The sequence below is a fragment of the Chiloscyllium plagiosum genome, unplaced genomic scaffold, assembly GCF_004010195.1.
Source record: "Chiloscyllium plagiosum isolate BGI_BamShark_2017 unplaced genomic scaffold, ASM401019v2 scaf_4330, whole genome shotgun sequence".
Classification (NCBI taxonomy): domain Eukaryota; kingdom Metazoa; phylum Chordata; class Chondrichthyes; order Orectolobiformes; family Hemiscylliidae; genus Chiloscyllium; species Chiloscyllium plagiosum.
This window is the reverse complement of record NW_025214897.1, coordinates 33,670-39,485: the sequence shown is the minus strand read 5'-3', so window position 1 is coordinate 39,485 and position 5,816 is coordinate 33,670.

Sequence of the window (5,816 nt, the reverse complement as noted above, 5' to 3'; positions counted from 1 at the left end):
ATCAGCCTCGGGAATCTCTCCACCAAACGGGATTTCTCATCCCTGGACATGGTGCAAGCTAGATGATTCTGAAGAGATACTGTGAAAATATTGTCAGTTGGCAGTTGGAAAACTGTTTAAGAAGCAAACCATATAATTTAGGCTGCAGCTTTGGAAATCTTGAGAAACTCTTTGGGAAATGGAATCAGAGGAGGATGAAGAAGTGTGAACTGTCGGACTGAATAGAGGACGGGACATTGACTCTGATGTTCTCGGGACAGGAACTGATCTGAGACATTGAAAGAATTCTCGCTCACGTACGTGAGGAATGCAAACTTCATCTGGACTCTGGGACAACGAAAAACTCTGGAACACTCAAGACAAAATCCAAATCGTCAAATACTGTGTCAGGAGGGCTTCCTGACACAGTATGTAGACATGCCTTCAAGGGACGAAGCCACTTTCGATTTAGTACTGGGTAATAAGCCTGGCCATGTTTTAGATTCAGAAGCAGGTGAGCACTTTCGAGACAGCGATCACAATTCTCTCAGGTTTACTTTCGTGATTGAAAGGGATAGGTGTACTCCACGGAGCAAGAGTTTAGCTGGTTGAAGGTAAATTGCGATGCAATGAGGTAAGATTTAGGAAGCGTAGAATGGGGTAGGAAACTGCAGGTGGTGAGCACATTAAAATGTGGAGCTTATTCAAGGAAAAGCTCCTGTGTGTCCTAGGTAAGTATGTACCTGTCAGGCACGGAGGAAGATATAGAACGCGTGAGCCGTGATTTACTAAGGAAGTGGAATCCCTGGTGAAGAAGAACAAGAAGTCTTATGTTAGGACAAAATGTGAAAACTCATTTAGAGCTCTCGAGGGTTCCAACGATATCAGGAAAGATCTAAAAAGAGAGGTGAGAAGAGCCGGGGGAGACATGAGAAGTTGTTGGCAGATAGTATCAGGGTTAACCCTAAGGCTTTCCATCGGTATGTCTGGAATAAAAGAATGACGAGAGTTAAATTTGGGACAATCAAGGATAACAGTGGGAAGTTGTGTGTGGAGTCAGAGGAGATAGGGAAAGCGCTAAATAAATATTTTTCGACAGTGTTCGCTATAGAAAATGAAACTTTTGGCGAGTAATATACTGAGGTACTTGCGTCTAGAGTAGTCGATATTGAGTTTCACAAGCATTATATTAAAGACATGCTGTAGAGTGTGATAACAGACAAGTCCCCTGGGGCGTATGGGATCTGTCCCAGTATCCTCTGGGAAGCAAGTGAAGAAATTGATGAGCCTTTGGCATCGATCGTCAAATCACCGTTGTCTACAGGAATAGTGCCTGTGAAATGGAGCATAGCATATGTTGTTCCCGTGATCAAAAAGTGTCGTAGAGACAACCCTGGTAATTACAGACCTGTGAGTCTCACTGCAGTTGTCAGTAACGTGTTGGAAAAGGTTATTATAGATAGGCTTTATGACCATCTAGAAAAGAATAATCTGATCAGGGACAGTCAGCACGGTTTTGTGATGGGTATGCCTTTCCAACGAATCGTATTGCCTTTTTTGACAAAGTCACCAAACAGGGAGATGACAGTAAACCGGTTGATATGGTGTATAAGGGTTTCAGCAAGTTGTTCGATAAAGCTCCCCACAATAGGCTATTATAAAAAATGCAGTGGAATGGATTGTGGGAGAGATGGCAGCTTTGATCAGTAATTGGCTTGCCAATAGAAAACAGTGTTATAGTTGATGGAACATGTTCTTCTTGGTGTCCAGGTACTGGCGACGTACCACAAGGGTCGGTGTTTGGTCCACTGCTGTTACATGAGACCTAACCTTGCCAATCCGTCTCCCATGGGGAACATTGTTGAACGCCTTACTGAAGTCCATATAGATCACATTTACTGCTCTGCCCTCATCAATCTTCTTTGTTACTTCTTAAACAAATTCAATCAAGTTTGTGAGACATGATTTCGCACGCACAAAGCCATGTTAACTATCCCGATTCAGTCCTTGCCTTTCCAAATACATGTACATTCTGTTCTTCAGGATTCCCTCCAACAATTGGAGTATTCTTGGCAGATGCAGTTTCATGTAGGGAATGCGAGGTCATATATTTTGTGGGGAAGAATCAAAAGACATGCTACTATTAAAATCGACAAAAGATGTGCAGTGCAGAGGAGTCACAGTGTTCTTATATATGAAACGAACAAAGGTTAATCACATATTTATTTCTTGCTGGCAAAAGAAAACCTTTTCTGATGCTCACAATTAAAGAGATGGTTTCCAAGAAAATAGAAAAATTAAGTCACCAGTAGAGTAATCAATTACCCAGATAGCCCTCGTGATGTTTTATGGGACATGTGGGTTTTTTTGATGATGGTTCTCCAAACGTTTTTACAATGGAACCGAGAGTTTTAGATGGGAAGTTAAGTCACGCATGACTATTGCCATTTTTGTCACTCACACGCAATATTTTTTCCTCGTACGATTTATTTCGCTTTGTGGTTACTGCGAGTGGGCTTGTAAACTACACATGCTTGTGAGTTCATTCCTCACTGTTCCTCAACTCCAGCCAAACAGACTTTACATCCTTATTTCCTGAATCAAGGTAATCTCTAACCATTGCATAAATGTCATTAAAACTTCGATATTTCACAGGCCTCTGTATATCATCTTACAATATTAATCGATCCTTTACTGTATTGCAGTTGCGCATAAGAAGAGAAAAAATAGCATCGAGAATGGTGGACATCCGCTTCACACAACCGTTATTGAAGCGAAAATGCAGATTACTGCCCATAATACGATCATGGAAGCATGTGCAGAATCTTCAGGAAACATAGAATAAGTGCTGTGCCACAGGGCATGTCAGGGACAGCATCAGAAAGACAACAGAAATGCTGCTATGAGCTCCTATGTTGGATATATTTCTCAATGAGCAATAGAGTGTTCCATGTGTTCCATCAGGAGTTACCTCACACAAGGAAGTAACCAGTGTTGCAGACGGTCATATCACCCGAGTTCCAAGCCCTGGAATGAGAGACATTCAATATTCTGTGCATAACTGCAAGGAACAGCTGTCCGAGGCGTTTACAGTCCAGATGAAATTATGAATGCAGCTCTCTAGTTGTCAGCCTCTTTCTCCTATTTCGTGTTTCGTGCAGTCCCTGCGTGGAATCTCGTTAACCACGTTTGACTTGCACATGATGCGTATTGGGCCTTGTTTTCTCGTGAGTTGTTGTCTGAGTGAGGCTCTCGATTTCTGTGCAGTCATAAGTCCGAGTGTTCGGAGGACTCTGGATATCGTTTTCCAGAATTTGTTTTTAATACAGGGAAGCATGATTTAAAAATTACCTCAAAGCATATCCTCGTTGCGAACTTTGTGTGCCATGCATCTGCGAATGAAGGTGTGTGGATATTGGTTCTTGGCAAAGAATTTGTGTGGACGTCAGTCCAGCAGTCCCTAGCAGCAATACGTACAAATGGCAAGGGCGACACATTCGACTCGAATAGCACAACAATAATAGGACAGGGCAAGCAGAAGACAGCCAGACAATTCCTGGAAGCAGGGCACTCATCCACGGATTCCATCCAATCTGCAATCCCAACAAACGGAAGCAGCGGGAATGAAACCAAATGAATTCGTACCAAAACATGAGTGCAGCGCTTCACAGGAACCTCTGCAGCGCTGAGAATGTCACGCAGACAGGCGAGGAAAAGTCTGCAAACCATCTTCCTCGCGTCACCGAACCTTTCAACAAGAACTCCAGAAGCATCCGAACTTCACATCTTTCTGCTCCAAAACACTCCGCTTTTCCACAACAGAGAATTGCACACTCAACTACCGCGTGTAAGATGAGAATACCAGCCCCTACACTACCAAGGGCGGCAGTAAGAGCGAGGGGAAACAGCTGCCACTGTCATTCCACAGCTACAAATGCTCTCTTTGAAAGGTACATTTTCGTATGAATGTCGGGGCAGCAGTAGAATATGGGAACTTAACAGCCTGCGCTGTGTATTCATATTCTGGACAAGGTGAGTTGTTCACAGTTTTCCCTGAAAGTGAGTGGACGTCGTTAGTTCACCGCTGTTGTGAAGCCAGATCCTGCACTGAATCTGCTCCCTCGTTTTTTATTGTTGTGGCTAAAAGGTGGGCAATCGCAACGTGAAACTTTGTTATATATCTCTCATTTCCTTCATTACTGTTCTGGTGAGGGAGGCTGGAGATTAGCTCGCTCGATCAGATGGAGGCACCAGCGCATTGTTGACCTAATTTAATCGAGAATATAATTGGTAATATTCACTTTGCATGGTACATTTTTCTCTTTTGTTTTATGTTTCTTGAGCACTTTCTGTTACTTGGCAATGCACTAAATCTCCAGAATGTCGGGAAGCTCCGTTTGGAATTGCTTCGGTGCTATTTGTGTGAGCAGTTCTTGACATACACGTCTCGCACTGCCTCACAGACAAAAGTAATGAGTTTGTGTGTCTGATAATGACTCTGCCTATTGAGCTTTGCACCTAGTCCACGTTAAGAGCTGTCAGTTTTTGGATTCACTGGAGAGTTGAGGGGATAACACGATTTGTAAGGGTTTTTTTTAGTCAACGAAATTATTTGATGGAGGACTTGGGAATGTATCAACGAGAATGATCATTGTCTGTAAATGTCTGGAAAACATTCCTCTCTGTGTCATTTCAAAACATTTGGCATCAAGAAAAAATAAAATTCAAACACGCTGACTTAGTAACAAGCAGCATGCGTTTTTGCAAGTGGTTTATTCAAACTGTTGTCAGGTACTGGAGTGTCACAGAATTGCCGAGCACGGAAGCAAACCTTCCTATCCAACTTGCACCTGCTGAACAGATGACCGTAACTAATCTAAACATATTTGCCAATATTTCTCCCTTATCTCTCCGAACACTTCCTGTCTGTATACCCATTTACATGCCTTTGAAGTCTTGTGAGTGCACCAATCTCTGCCGCTAAATGTGGCAATTTATTCCACACGCACAAAAATGTCTGTGTTAAAAACAAGTATCGCTCACATCCCTTTCAAATTGTACTGCTCTCACATTAAACCTATGCTATCTCGCTTTTAACTCACGTGACTTCTGAAAACGTTTAGATTGACAATGTTCTTTGCTCGTCTACCTCATGATTTTGTAAACATTTCCAAGGACATCCCTCAGGCCTGAAGCTCCGGGGAAAACTGTCGAAGAATATTCAGCTTCTCACTAATGTCCACACGGTGCAAACCTTTCAAATCGTTGTAAATATTATTTTTAATTATGTGAAGGTATTCATAGAAAGTGCCAGGGGAAATTGCCTGAAGTGAAGCCATGCTGATACATTAGTCTTGACAGGTTTGGCGCTTAGTTATCGTCAGGGAGTGTCGCCGAGTGGTTTAATGTAGGTAAAATCAATGAATGCAAATGCTGGAGACCAGATTCAGGATTAGTGGTGCTGAAGAGCGCAGCAGTAAAATCGACGTTTCGGGCGAAACCCTGTATTCCTGATGAAGGGCTTTTGCCTGAAACGTCGATTTTACTGCTCCTCGGATGCTGCCTGAAATGCTGTGCTCTTACAGCACCACTAATCCAGAGAGGTTTAATGTGCTGGGTTTACGGTCCAGTCTCTATTGCGTCGTGGGTTTGAAACCCAACTTTGCAATAGAACAACTGCAGGCAGCTTTTTATGACAGAACTACACAGGTCCTGATATTGTTTTATGGGTGTGTTTATTACTCCTCGGGTCTCTCACCCTCTCTGCGATAAACACGGGTACATGAGCAACTGATTTTTAAAATAATGAGAACTACTGCTGTCCACATCCTCTCGAG